The sequence below is a fragment of the Larimichthys crocea genome, chromosome XV, assembly GCF_000972845.2.
Source record: "Larimichthys crocea isolate SSNF chromosome XV, L_crocea_2.0, whole genome shotgun sequence".
Classification (NCBI taxonomy): domain Eukaryota; kingdom Metazoa; phylum Chordata; class Actinopteri; family Sciaenidae; genus Larimichthys; species Larimichthys crocea.
The window spans coordinates 18,845,326-18,861,020 of NC_040025.1; the positions used below are offsets into that span (position 1 = coordinate 18,845,326).

General features: G+C 38.6%; 1 protein-coding gene across 4 annotated transcripts in view; it reads left to right on the plus strand.

The window, feature by feature from the left end:
- Window positions 1-13,482: 13,482 nt before the first annotated feature.
- Window positions 13,483-15,695, plus strand: part of chl1a (cell adhesion molecule L1-like a) — a 47,374-nt gene continuing 45,161 nt past the window's right edge. Inside the window, exon 1 of one of the 4 annotated variants that reach the window (XM_027288918.1) lies at window positions 13,483-13,947. The gene's annotated coding sequence lies outside the window, so the exon portion shown is untranslated. The remainder of the gene's footprint in view (window positions 13,948-15,695) is intronic. The other 3 variants (XM_027288915.1, XM_027288920.1, XM_027288919.1) reach the window with 3 other exon arrangements.

Sequence of the window (15,695 nt, forward strand, 5' to 3'; positions counted from 1 at the left end):
GCAGCAGCAGCAGTGTTGGGATGGGAAGGTGCGGGGAGGGGAGCGAGGAACCAAGACGCACCTGGCGGAAAACTGCACCCCCCTGCGTCAGACTGTAGTACTACACTGCAACGAAACCGTGAGCGGTTCACCATCAGTGGAGGAGAGAGTCAATGATCTTCATATTTCTACCTCTCTGACTCTTGGATAGCTTTGGTGAGATTCACCTGCAAAGAGAACGAGAGAGAGAGAAAAAAGAAAAAACTGTATTTGAACTTTTAGCCCTGATTAAAGGTCCAGTATGTCCAGGAGTATTTCTTTGCAGGAACTATATACAGTATATAATAATAATATAATATTCATTAGCATGCTTAAATTAGTCATTGTGCTTCTTAAAGTGAGCCCTTTATATCTACAGTCAGAGCGAGTCCTCTTCCATGGAGTCCGCCAATTTGAACCACCATTCAGAACAGACAAACTACAAGTGATCTAGATGTGGCCTTTTGCCTTTTTTTCCTACATGTTTGAAGGAGAGGGTGAGACTTCCATTTGGTTGCTTCACTGCTAGGGCACTACTATATCCTACACACTGGACCTTTAACGCAACACTGTGTAGAAATTGGTATTTAGTGCCCACAGTTTGAGATTGTAATACCATGCATAAATAAAATATATAATATAACATCAGTTATATGCAACAACACAAGACATAGCAGCCAGTCAATGTTACTTATTAATCCAACAACAAGAAGTTCAGCTCTTCAGCTGTCTATCAGTCTTTTATTTCACAAAGCTCTCACCAACAACTAAGAGTAAATCTCTTGACTGACTTTTAGTCCTAACCCTAACCCTAACCACTCTCATGTGTCTCTCATTTAATATGAAGCTACAGCCAGGAGATCGGTAGCTTAATTTATCATATGCATAGCCTGGCTCTATCCTAAGGTAACAAAACCCACCTTCTACACCTCCAAAGCTCACTAATTAACATGCTATTAATTGTTGGTGTGAAAAAAAAGACAAATTGCAGTTTTACAAGGAAGCATGTGCCAGACTATTTCTTGATTGGAGTCTTGTTGTCACCATGAAGTTGCCAGGCAGAAACTGCAATTTGTGTTAATTAGTGAGCGTTTGAGATGCTGGTAGATAGATTTCAGAGTCAGGCTGGCTGTTATTTCACCCTGCTTGCAGTTTTTATGCTAAGCTAACAGGCTGCTGGCTCCAGCCACACGTCACGGAAAGATATGAGAGTGATCTCAATCTTCGCAACTAAACTGAGAAGCTTATTTCCCAAAATGTCACACAATTCCACAACTCTGGAAATAATGGGTATGTGACACTCTTCAGTAGTCACTTATTTACTCCACCAAGCTTTCATTTCACACTGAAAAGGCGTCATAAAATCAGCTTGTGTGAGCTTATGAGCCAGGACTGGCTGCCAGTTATAATATGTGGGGTCAGTAAGAGCCATCGGGACTCAAGTATACATGTACCAGAAAAAACAATATAATGAGCTGCAAGTGGCTGAAAACATAGAGCTGCAGAGTGGGGTGTTAAAATTACTCAAAAATGTGAGTGTGCCTTCTTCTTTGTGTGGGGCATGCATGTGCGCTGAGTGACATCACTCAAAGTTGTTGTGATCGGAGGAGGCTGAAGTGTTTTGGGTACAACTAAACCTGTTTTCCACTGAACAATCACCACACAGAAAATGTGCCTGGTTATTATGGAAATGTAATGGAGCAGATACGTATAGTTAAAACATGCAAACAAAGACTGAGTGGACTATGATATGGATAGTCGTGACATTTTTATCTTTATAATTATTATTACTGTTTATATAATGATTTGTGCTTTTTTTTAACTGAGCTGTTGAACCCACCCTTTTCTCATTGGCTTTTAACACCATGCAGAGGGTTGATTTTATGTGTATACATGCATATTTTTATTTACTTATTTATTTACGTTTATGTTATTTATTTTATCTTGTGCGGGTAGTGCTTTTAATTTATTTTATTTTATTTTTATTGTTTACTATCTTTCTATTATCTACTTAATGTATTTATTGTGTTATTTATTGTGTTTTATCTTGTTGTACGTCACTTTGAAAACCTTGTGTTTGCTAAAATCGTGCTATATAAATAAAGTGGATTGGATTGGATTGAAATGTCACAGTAGGTATAGATATAGATTTAGGAAAATATAGATGTAAATCATAAAATGAATGATGGCAGCGTAAATTTAATGTCTTTAATTTCAAGATCCTAGTATTAAATGGAATGCAGCCATTGCTAAATCAGTAATAACTTCACTTTTTGTACCATGACTAATCAAAATGTCTTGCCAAGCTATGATCCACGGTATTCCAAGCACTTTTATTCTTGAAACTCAACTTGAAAAAGAATCTGAAACTTTTACAGTCAATATTTGCTGAATTATTTACCAAAATTATTTGATTGTATAACTATAATTCCAACTTGCCAACTTTTGAGTTTACTGGGGGTTTTTTTTCCATCCTCAGTTAAGTTGTTTTCCTCCGCTTATCTGAATCATGGGTCTTAAAGATAAATACAGTGTGCTGTATGTTGTATAGATTGTAACGCCCTCTAAGATAAATTTGTGATTTTGTGCTGGAACAAAATGTGCTTTACCTCACTCTACTATAACTCAAAACTGCCGTTGCCAACTGAAAGAAATTGGGTTGGTATTCGTACTGAGTTGCAGAAGGCTGACGTTTCACTGTTTCTGATAAGCATCCGCTGACAGCTTTGGTTCATGGTGAAAGGATATATTTCCCATGACAAGACTGGAAAGAAACTGCTTTCTCTCCCAACTCTCTTTCCTTCTTTCTTTCTTTATTCATCATACGCCACTCTCAGGTACATAACTTTCCTCTATTACTCTCTGTCTCTCTCTTTCTATCTGTCTCTTTCTCTTGGACACAAACACCGAATCCCTCTTCTTTACTACTGCAGTCATGTTACCCTTGTGTACTTCACCACCAAGTCAATATCTGTGCTGGGACTCAGTGAAGCCTAACTGTATTATCGTAGGTCCCATAGTCCCTCAGTCTACTAGGAACCCCATTAAACCTACATTGATCATCCTCATTTCAGGCCCAGGTTCCTTTAACATGGCCAGGGCATCGTTAATAATGCTCTATACAGCAGCCATTTGACATTTCCTTTAATTATGGCTGTAATTTATTCATGCACTTGATCCTAGGAGCTTGTTGTGAAAAGCTTCCTCCAGGAATATTTTATCCTGCTTCTCTCGAGGCCCACGGCTTAACCATCTTAATAGCAAACCCCTGAAGGTATTACTTCCTTCAGTGTGTGTGTGTGTGTGTGCGTGTGTGGATGTGTGTGTATGATGGCAATGAGCATTGTGCCTTGAATGCGTGTGTTAAGCTGCAAAAGTCATTAGGTCTTATTTCTCAACCATTCAGAGGACTCAATGTAAATTCTTCTGTATTACTAGCTTGTCTAGTTTTGGGAGAGAACAAAGAAAAGTGCAAATGGTTGCAAGATCTGTGCTTATCGCACAATGCAGAGACCCCCATGTTTAACCCAGTTTTGCAGAGGAAAACATCACCGCTTAATTTGCTCACTCTGCAGGTCGGTTAACAGACAGCGAAACACAGCAATTTCCCACAAAGTAGCGGAGGAAATCTCAAATGCCCAGACCTCGAATGGGATTTAAGATGTTAATTATGATGTTTCTTGATCACAGTACATTGCTCAACTCATGACTGCACACCTGACAGAAATTTTCAGGCAGTGTGGGGGAAAAATGCTTTTGAAGACCGGGAAGTGGAGGCTCTTACATGAAAACCACACACACACACACACACACACACACACACACACACACACACACACACACACACACACACACACAGCGAGAGAGATGTAGAAACAGAAGGCAATTTGTCACTTGTAAATAGAAAGTAATTTGACTATTTGTCAATTTGTCAGGACTGGAGAAAACATAATATAGCCTTCTTTATTATTTCATGAAAAAATGAATTGAATGCTTCAAATATGTAAACTTAGATCACTTTCATTTTCATTGCAATCATTTTTCACAAAACCATAAATCCTCCTCCTCTTTTTATATCCCTTTGCTTCATTGTATAATACATCCAAACATAAAAAAAACATCTCTCACTTAGGTGGTTGTCAATCATAAAAAGGTTTGGGTGTTGTTTGCAGTTCACTTTAATATATCACACAGATACTCTTAATGATGCTCTCACGTTCTCTTTTATATTAATTCAGTGTTTCAGTGTTTTTACTTCTTTTTTTTTACATTTCTCATAGTGTTAGTTCATTAGCCAGGCTGCTTTCAACAACCTTGCATTGAAGACTAATGGGTCAGCATACCTTTTATTGCACACTGCAGTTTCATGGCTGTGGAGGTCCATTACTTTGGAGGATCAAGAATTTACTTTCTACTGCTGCTGATAGGGAGGTCTGGGCTAATGAAGGGAAAGATCTACTCTGAGATAAATCCTCCGGCAGGTCAATGAAAAATTGCTTGGCTAACAGAAGAGACCTGTAAGTAGAAACCACCAGCTTGTGAGGTCTGACCATGGGTAGGTCCAGAGTAGAAACCACCAGCTTGTGAGGTCTGACCATGGGTAGGTCCAGTGAATTCAACGGGGAGGTGAATACGGCAGCGACAGCAATACACAGCAATCACAAGGGGTCAGTCTTATTTTAAAAATATAATATATTCATTTATTAATCTTAATTAGCATAGGTTGCATATTAGATATTTTAAATTCAACCTGTTTTTTTTTTTTAGTTTGACGTGGAGACCTGCATGCAGCATTTCACCAATAATTAAAAATATTACTAAAGATATTTTGAGACATCGATTACCTATGACACCTGAACAAACAAGCATGAAATTGGACATACCTTTTCACTGCATTTACATTGTGAGCAACTGACTACAGGAATTCTTTATTATGCTACATTTATAGCACAAGATAGGCTGGAAGGGTGACTAGGACAGTATTTATATAACATGAAGTGAACTAAAGCTTTCTTGCAACAACAGATGGCGGTGAAAATGAAAGACTGATTATATCCATTATCAGCTCTTATCCCTCTTTGTCTATTAAACAAACTCACGCAGAGTTATGCTCGGGGGGGAGCAAACAATAGCCTCCTCCTTTGCAACACAAAACAATATGGTTTATTGGAAATGCGATCATAATCTAGATCATAATTTATCAGCACTTACTATACCTCTTCTGTGCAACACAGGCTACTACTAATTATCTCTACAGGTTCATTAATTATATTAAGGTAACTTAATTCAACAATTAACAATTGATTGCAGGAAAATGTCACACAATGATAAATTGGACAAAATGCCACACATATTGTACAGTAGTACCCTGAATGACATTCGTAGGCGGTGGACAAAATAAAGAGAAATTTGGTGAAGCTCATAATGGTCAGCTGTGCTAGAGACTGTCAGAGGTGTTGATTCGACTTGATGGTCATTCAGAGGCTGCAGTTTGTAGTGCTATTAAGCAAATGTTCGCTTAAGTGTTTTTTAGTCGCCGTTGGTGAGGGTCTACTTATGAGCACTGGTCCTGGTTGCCAAAGCAGTTATCCTGTGTGTGAAATAAGTTTATTGAGACGTTCCCTTTGCTGCTTTGTATAATTTCACAGTGTTCGTGACTCATGTACCAGCTATTTTAACAGTGATAACTGCTAAAGTAAAAAGGCAACTTCACATGTGTGAGTCATTTCTAAGTTGAATACTAACAAGCAGTGTGTGCCAGATTTACTGTAAGAGAGATGTCAAAATCACAGATTTTACGATGAGTTTTCAAGACAGCATAAGGCAACTTAAAGAGGCATAAAGAGGCCAGAGGGTGTCTTCCTCTAACTCTTTGCAGCAGTGCATCACCCTTGCAGTAATTTGGGGTTTAGTGTCTCACTCAAGGGCTCTTTAGCAGTGTTTGTGGTCTGTAACAACAGCACCTTGCAGTTGATAGTGTGCAAATTTAATGGCCAGAACCTTGCAGCCAGTGCCAGGAATCAACCCAAGAGAGTTTTTTATAGTAGTTTGTTGATAGTCAGTATCTCTGTACCTCTAGGCCAACCTTGAAGTTTTGACAAGATTAAATTGCACTGACATCATCATATCCCAATGCCTTTACGGCCCTGGTAAAAGGTCCCTAAATCCTAAACTCGCAGTGCAGACAGAATTAGACTCACTGCCTGTAGCCTTGCACTGCTGAGCAGAAAACTGTGGAAGGAGCAGGTGGCAGCAGACATTACTGCCCACGTCCTCATGCCAATCTTAACAGACATTTTCAGTGCCGCTCATTTGGTTATGAATTCTGCCAATGGCAACACATGAAGTGATAACCGAATCAAAATGGCTTTAATGCTTTAGCTTCAGTCAGGACATGGGGGAGGGGAGGTGTTAAGGGTGGTAAAGAGAGGAGATTGTTAAATGGAACAACTCACCATGTGTTATGAATTTTCAGACAGAGAGTCTGTCCTGCTTTCATGTTCGGGGATACTTTATTTGACAAAATTAAGGCACCGCACAGATTTAAATCATGCTTTTAGACAATTGGGACTGTTTGTATCCATAGAAACTGACCAGCCTGATATAGCGCGTGTTTATACTCACCTAGACATCCCCAATGTTTAGGTTGTGCGGCTGTTCCATTTATTTAAGCAGCTATAAATATTTAACCGTAAAACTGTTGTGGGGGATGATACAAAAGTACTTTCAGCTGAATATTCATTACCTATAAATATTTTATCTCTCATTTCACCAGTTCTCCATTGATTCATCGTGTGTGTGTGTCTGTGTGTATGTGGCTACATGTGTGCATGGTGCATGTTGCTTTCAGGGTTCAGTTTTGCCGGACCAATATTAGGTTGTCTGACATCTGTAATCAATAAAACTACTGAACCTACAAGGTCAGCCTACCTCACATGAGATAGACAATTTTTCCTCTCATACGAAGCTGCATGAATCTACACAATTAAACATGTTTTTGGTTGGCTGAAGGGTCACATTTACCTCTCATTAATTTCTACAAAATATCTAGATATCAGATACAATAGTTAATATTTACTTCACTTACTCAAAGGAAATTAACCTATTAACCTTAGCAAATGAGTGCTTTCACATTCATTTAATTTCAGTAATTAGTGTGTTAATTATTATAGATACCTTTCAAATACCTTGCAGACGGCTAGTGCTTTTTTTTAATGAAACACAGGTCACTGGTAATGCATAAAAAACATATCTGTGAGTGAACAAATATAATCTATTATTATCAGAAAAGAAGTGTAAAATTCTACATCTTCACCCAACTTGCTTAAGCCAACAAATGCTGCCTGGCCCTGTAGTGTGCCTCCTTAAATGAAATGTTTACCTCCTTCATGAGAAAAAGAGGCAGTTGGGAATTGTGTGTAGTTTCATTTTGAGAGTATTAGAGGCTTATACGTAAGTGAACCCTGCAGTATAATGGAGCAAACAGTGGGGATGTCACCAAAGTGGGTTCTCTCCCAAACTCCCTCCCAGAGAGGACTCCCTCTGGCACATAAACACACAATGGGGATGTTCAGCTACAGTGCAGCCCGGTGCTGCTGGCATTTGTTTCCAGACATTGTTCTCAAGTGTTCGATGAAAAGATCTAGGTGATTGGGATTTAGATATATATAGGTCCAAGGTTCAGACCACTGTATGGATTTTCAATAGTTGCCCCCCTAATGAATGTTTTCACTCTACTTGTCAATGACACAATGATCTTCTGCGCTTAGCATACATTAAAGGCTACAAGCATATCAGCTTGTGTATGAAAACAAAACTGTCACAGTCGATTTTTAAAGCTTCAGTTGCAATTAGGTATCAACATCACAAAACGTTGACAAAACGTTCTCATCAGCACACTCGACAAAATGCTAAAACACAATCAACCTCAAACAGCTGGTAACGAGCAACGACGCTGCAGTTCTTGAAGTGTTAACTGGCACATTTTTTGGTGACCGATGATGCAGAAATACTGTGAAAACGGGGGGATGTTTTCTCATTATGGCCAGCACAAACAGCGATAGATCTGCTTGGCTCTCAAGTTTTCATGGATGATCATTAGCCGGTTAAGGGTGAACACATCTGTTTCCCAGTGCCTTTGCCTAGCTTAGCATTCAGGAAGTAAAACGCATGAATTATTCAAACATCTTGATTAACATAAAGGATCCCTTAATGGTCAACATGCTGACTTATGAATGTACACGAAACAGAAAATCTATATTACAAGAGTATAAAGATAAAACTTTGTTGGAGCACTGTAAAGAGTCTAATGGGACTAATTGGATTGTGTGTTTTTTGTTACTGTTTTAGTACTGTACTTGATATATTACAAATATCCGCTGCTGTAAACTAAAGAAAACAAACCTAAACTAAGATAAAACTAGGGTTGTTTTTTTTGAAGCTCAGTATTTCAACTTTTATGTGAAGCTTTTCTCACAGCTGTTATTGCACAAGTATTCGGTCAGTGCACTAAAGAAGCAATGCACCAGGCCTTTACTTTCAACCAACTCTCAAACCTACTGTATGATGACATTGGCCTGTTATTTGAAATCAGCTGATACTGTGCCTTTTCAGAAGGACTTCATGTAGCAGCTTAGAATACTTTAAGTGTTGGCTGCCAGACACAATCCTGCAATGTCATACAGTATAACGAACCTGTTTCTATTTGCACGGCAGTGCTTTTTTTTCCAGCACTTTCTACAGTGAGGCGAGTGTGCGTACAAACACACATTCATACTCATGCTTGTTCTCTTTCTCTCTCCCACACACACACACACACACACAGATACACACTGTATACATCCAAAGTAGAGCACAGAACAACACAACAAAGCATAAATGCAACCCTTAGTCACATATTCCCAACGTTCATGTGTATTAAAGTCATTTAACATTTTAATTTCAATTCCCATGGGCACAAATATTCTAGCGAGCAGCCTGCAACACTGCTAAGTGGTGATGATGTAACTTCTCATATACCACTGCAACACCGATATTACACACATTCTCTCACCCACACCCACACCCCTGGGTCTTAAGTCAGTACATGAAGGCAGCTGGCTTTGATTGCACTTATCAGTCAACATTTATTCCCGGTCGGTCTCCATTTTGAGCCCATTGCAATGCTGTTATCTCGTTGGGCAGAAAATATGAGACAATCCATTGTCAGTACAACTGAAAATTTGAATGAGGTGTTTGGTGTTCCCACTGTAGTCTGCATAATACAATCAGTCATTAAAAAACACATGCAGTGTTATGAGACACATTCTCTGAAGCATTCATCTTCCGAGAGCGCATTGCTCAGCACAGTGTCTCCTCCTTTCTGTCTACATCCCTTTCTTCCATTCTGGCACTCTTATGAATATTATACTTTAAGGTTGGACACCTGTATTTTGCACAGCATGCAGGCATTTAAACTTGTACTGAACTGAATGGATACATAGAAGGATCCCTGACATCTTAAGGTCAGTGGTCACATGCTGGCCCTTAATACAAAGAAGCTCATTGGAGAATTTCATACAGTGAGCAGAAGCTCAGTCTTGTACTATAGATAATCCACTGCTAATATTCTCAGTGTGTGATAGCTTTTACGGCAAAAGGACTGTCAGTCAAAAGCAGGTGGCAGTGCAGAATCCCACTGAAATCTCTGTTTTATGTTTAAAGAAACCTCTAAGGGCAGATAATTATCTTTTCTCTCTAAAAAAAAAAATCTTCTTATTAAATTATTTTATCTGGTGCAAATCCTTTACCAAGTGCCTTTAATGTACATTCAATTAGATATCTACCATCTAGAGGAGGCTGCATCAATCTTAGATTAGATTTTACATTAGTTGAATATCTATCTTATCTTAAGACATTTATAGGTACATTGTTAAATATATATTACAAAGTGCTGCTTTTGCTCTCCTGCTTTCTCTTGCATTCAGCCTTATTCACCTTCCCTAACAATTATCTGAAGGTCAATTTGAGAACAATTTTGCCAAAGAATTCATATTAAGGTCAGGCTGAAACATAACACATGAAACAAATTTCCCACAGTTTAGCCAGCCAGCAGCCATTCACAACTTGCCATGGTAAAGACTTTGGATGAACTGTGGAATATTTTCCTAAACATAGAGGTCATCAGATTTAGTGATTTGATACAATATTTTATTTTATGTCCAATAATCAGTACCTCGGATTGCTGAAATAACTACACGGGCTAGAGTATGGAAACCACGGGGAAATAGAAGCTCCCTCTAGTGTTTAACTCTGCTAAATAAAATATGCCCACAGAGGACCCAGCAGTGGAAACACCAGAAGAATATTTCTTGTTTAACTAAATGAAAAAAAAAAATCCACATTCAACCAAGAACAAAACACTGGAAGAAGCAGTAGTGGTGCAGGGTAGGTTTCATGCTCAAATACACCTGAATGAGATTGACAGTAGATACTGTACATAATTATCTTCTGTGATATTAAAACTGGACCTTAAGCTGACCTTTTAAATGTACTAATTTGGCTTAATCAGTCAACTCTTTTTATATTTCCTAGCTTCGCTAAAACAAGATAACACCAGCAAGCGATGTTAGAATATGTCCAATAAATTCAAAATTCAAGCCTGGTTAAATTTTGTTAAACTTTTTGAGCTTGTTGATGGGAGCCTGTAGGAAAACTGTTTCTGGATTGAGTTGCCGCTCCCCTGGTGTGCAAGGCCATCTGAGATGTCACTAGGGGGCATTGTTATACTGCAGGAGGAAATAAGACATTACTATGGCAACCTCATTTTCTACACTCCTTCTTCTGTGGAATATATTTCGGCCTATGGCTAGCTCAAAAGCATAGGCACAGGTCAGTGTGGTTTAACATAGGTTGTTTCTTGTCCACATACTATACTTACATTAATACATACTGAGACCCAAATGTGGAGAGGAATCTACAGCTCTCACTTGTCAGCAGTGAGTTGCTTTGAGTCAGAGAGAAACACAACTTGAGGTCAAGATTACAGGTCATTGCAGCACAATGGCCTCATAATGGGTGAAAATATGTGATCGTAAAGCTCTGCTCTGGTGTCTCTCTTTTTCAAGGGTAATGTCAAGGTTCAGGACACAGTGTTCAGTTTGAGTTTGAGTGGTAATTGGAATGTAAGCTTCTTCTCAGTAGCCTTACAATTACGTTTGGACCTTGTGGGAACAGAGTATGGCCTGGGTAACTTGAATTTGAAGTGCTTTATTTATGGTCTATACATGCTTATAGAAGCTTTAGTGTTTTATATATATTTGCAGTGCATAAAGAGCTAAAATGTCACTCAAAAGCAACACTGCATGGAGATTTAGCATCCCCAGTTTCAGAGTATGTTACCACTGTTGTAAATATGGACTGACAACTTTGCTAACAGCCAAACATCGAGCAAACAAGACATAGAAGTCAGCTAATATTACGTACTAGTCCAACAGCAACAACTTAACTACTTACCAACTTCTCATATACCTGAACTTACCAACCAAAAGCAGTCAGAGATTTACTGTTTTCATTTATTTTCTCCAGCAGCCTCTTGTTCGATTTTCTCTCTTTGCTTTCGCCATCAACATCTTTTCTGTCCTCTTGCCTCTGCCATTTTGTCCATAGAGGCTGCTGAGCCTGATTATATTACCAGCGTGCCCAGCTCCAGTTCTGACACTGGTTCAACTCTCAATCAACATCCCCTTGTGCCCTGGGCCTGAAAACCTCCTCTTCATGGTGATCTAAAATGTCTGTGGTACAAACACTAAAACTCCCCCAGTGCTCTGAGCTCATGATCCGGGCAGCCTGGCTAACAAACTGAGCTAACAGCAGCTATAGGTCACAGTTTACTTGACTGTCAGAAAACAATTTCTATTTCTAATATGATCCAGCTTCACCAAAATCAGTAAAATAGTGGGTGATTTGTGACTTAGTGACATTCATTACATTATTCATTGCAGAAACAGGAATACAGGAAACAGAGTGGGGATGACAGAGATACCATTCACCTGATTACAAATCAGGGTAGCATCAAACAGATTTAAAATAAGTTATTTTATAGTAGAAAATCTATATAATGTTGCTTTAAGATTTTTAAAGATTACAACATATAAAACGATTCATACCCCAGTTAAACCCTCTAAAAGTTTGAGCTGTAAAATGCAAATGCTTGCACACTTTTAAGGTATTGAACATGTCATAAAAATATAATGACTTTGAAAATCTAATGTTTAAAATTTGAGTTACTTTTCTTTCTAGACTAGAGTGTGTTGTTTTTGTGTTTTGTGCTGTACACGAGGAACCAGTATATTGAAAGGCCTTCCCACAAGAACGTTAACTGCCAAGGTATGCCTGGAAATTAAAATCTTAAATTTATAGTCCAACTAAGAGTATTGGTCAACAAAATTCTATTTTTACACACAGTTTACAGAAGAGCATCCTTTACTATGTGATTTGATCCTCTGATTACAGAAGGAGTATCAACAAAGACATACTGTCTGCTGTTCACGCTCCACAGCGCTGTGGACTAAATCTTGCTTGTAACATCACTGTTATACAAAAGGGATATTATTGTAGATATTATTCAGTTAATTGTCAATCAAATCAATCAATAACTTGTTTTCACAAAACTTGATTGGCCTCCAATAAATTATGCAATAAATTATTTTTATTTTACATTAGTTCTTAATCTAACAATTATTTTCTTGATTAATCAAATGATTGCCTATAGGGAGGGAATAGACCTTATCACAGCTTTCTCTTGTCTTCTATTCTACAGTTTTGATGACAAAGAAATTCAACATATAATATAATATTCATATAACTTGAACCAGTGACTACTCTTTTCTTAAAATTGAATTAAATTATTAATCATTTGTCATAATGAATTGAATAATCGGGTTTCTTGTTCAAATCCCTCCTATCTGTGGACAGGTCATCGTAAAGATAATGAAAGTTGCTGATGTGCTCAAAGTAATATCATATGGAGTGTGTTATGTTATGTAGGTACATACCTCAGTCCACGTTCCTTCAGAGACTCCAACAAACACTCATTCTTTTCATTCCTGCTTTGTTTTTATTGTTCACTGAAGGAGCTCGTGTAACCCTGTGGTGAGTGTGACTGTAAGTGAACTCAGATGGGTGTGTCATCCTGTACAAACACTGGCATGGTTTTATGTGTTTTCACCTACTCACGTCCTAAGTGCGCACCAGAGATACATTGTAAAGTAGCACTCGTCCATTTGAAATTACAAGCTATTCTTTTCGCTGTATTACCTTTAAATTTGAGTGGGCAAATACAGTAGGGAGAAGGTTAAGTCCACTCAGCAGCCATTTATCCTCTTTAGATATTCGGGAAAGGGCAATTACGTGCATGAATGAACAGTGATTGTCCTTTGGAAATCACCTATAACTAATGTAACCGACGATTATGAGGAGGGTTTTTACGCACGTCATGCGCAGGTACTCCACGACTGCGCTCTCCCTTTGATTGACACCGAACATGGGCGCGCACGGAAATACACATGTCCACGTTCTCTATACGCGCATACTTTAGCGCCTGTGGGTGCCTGTCGGTTATAGTCGATGACAGCAGTCATTCCACATTAGAGTGACTGCGTGTCCTTTGACCTCTGTCGCTTCCAAAATAGAGAGACGACCTTGTGCAGACTTGAGTCAGAGCTGCAGTTGTTGACTACGCAAGTCAAAGAGTTCCACACGTTGGACTTGTGAGGGGGAAAACAAAGTAGTTACGCCTAAGTGTTCCTGCAGGAGTTGTGATGTTTGTCACCGCCTCAACACTGAATCAGATCACGGACTAAAAGTTGGCATCACTTTAAAAGTTTTGGTGAAGACTAAACTTCAGCAGAAACAAGACTCTTGTCATCACTCCAGGTGCTCGTCTTATGGGTAAGCTGTACAGAAAAGTGATACATTTAGACAACTTCTTAACGTTATTTTATCCAGGTTTGTGACAGAAAAACCCATCTCTGTCTTAGAGGGACATTGTGACAGCTGCAAGTTTGAACTTCTTATTTATTTATCAGGTGAAATCAGAGACAGTTGTACCTGTGATCCCTGCAGAGCCACAACAACAACAATCAAAAATGAATTTGTACCCACGTTGGGTTATTGAAACCAAGGTGTAAAATGTTATAGTGGATCAGCCAGTTTAGACTTTTTTCCATCTTGGCAAATCATTGTGTTGGTGATTGTGTTTCTCCCTCCCTCTGCAGATCAGGAATTTTCATTATGTACATGTTGTTTTTCATACTGACGGAAGAACAACAACTATGCAAAACATGTTTCCCCATCAGTACTGAATGTCACATCAAAGCTCTGTTTGATAATAATCTCTTTCATGGGTTTTGCTTTTACCTTTTGTTTTCTGTGAACCTCATAATTCCTGGTGTCAAAAATCATCCGTGTGAATTACACATGTTCATCCATCGTCAGTGATTCAAAGATGATGACTGGATTTTTGCTGTGTTGAGATGTTCTGTCTCACTATTATCCCTCATGCTGAGCTTCTGCTTTTTTGATTTGTCTTTTTCCAACAGCCGAGTGTTAATTAGAGTTAGGGTTTTCACCGACAGTGATTTTCTGATTTATATAAAAAAGTGCCTGATTCTTCAGTCATGTTAAACTCAATTGCTCACTTACGTTCACAAGTCTAGAGTTCTTGTAATGTGAATGGTTTATAGTGAGATCACATCTCTCTCTGTCTGTTCCTCTGTCTGGTCACTCAGAGAGTAAAGAGGAGTGGTGTCGGGTGAGTTGCCCAGGGCATTGGCCACGCTTGGTTCTGTAAACTCGTCCCTATTCAAGCCTCTGTAGCTTTGTCATAGCGAAATGGGTCGAGTCTCCCTCTTTGTGTAGCCCAACTTGACTGAAATGTGGTAACTGGGGAATCCTGGGAATCCTCACTCCCTGTGGTGATATTTGGGCCAAGCTTTTAATAAATTAATTTACAGTAGAACAAGTTGTTACATGAGAAACGGTCAGCTTTCAGTATAATCTTTAAAAAAAACCATCCAATTATGTGTTCGTTCACGCGTGATTCTTTCTTTGCTGAATGATTAGTAGTTTCAGTTCAAGCCTCTTGAATGTAATGATTTCTTAACTTTCTTTTTTCTTTTTACACCATTGTACATGGAACATCTTTGTGGTTTTGGAAGCATAATGGGCATTTTTCACTATTTTCTATGGTTTTAGTGAATGATTAAGGGATTGATCAAGAAGGAAATCATCTGATTAATCAGTTTGAAACGCAACAATATTGACTTTACTGTCAAAGAAAAGCATTAAATCCTTACTTGTGAGAAGCTGTAACCAGTAAATGTTTGCCATTTCAGCTCCACTTAGATTCAATCCATTTCAAACACAGACATTTCTGACTCTACCTTTTTCAGTGTAAAGATTTGAATCATTTTTTCTCCCTAAGAAACACTGCATTGTGCAGGTTGTTTAGACTAAATGGTTCGCCACAAAAATGGATTGAACCTTCTAAATCCGTGGCTCACCAGCATTTTCTGGTTTATTAGAGGCAGGGAGAGGTTGATAAATTCTAAATGTCAGATGGTGAGTGGTTTGTCTGAGTGCACTTCTTATGAAACAAGCGCATGAATGCAGACTGACAGATTCACACAGATTCACAC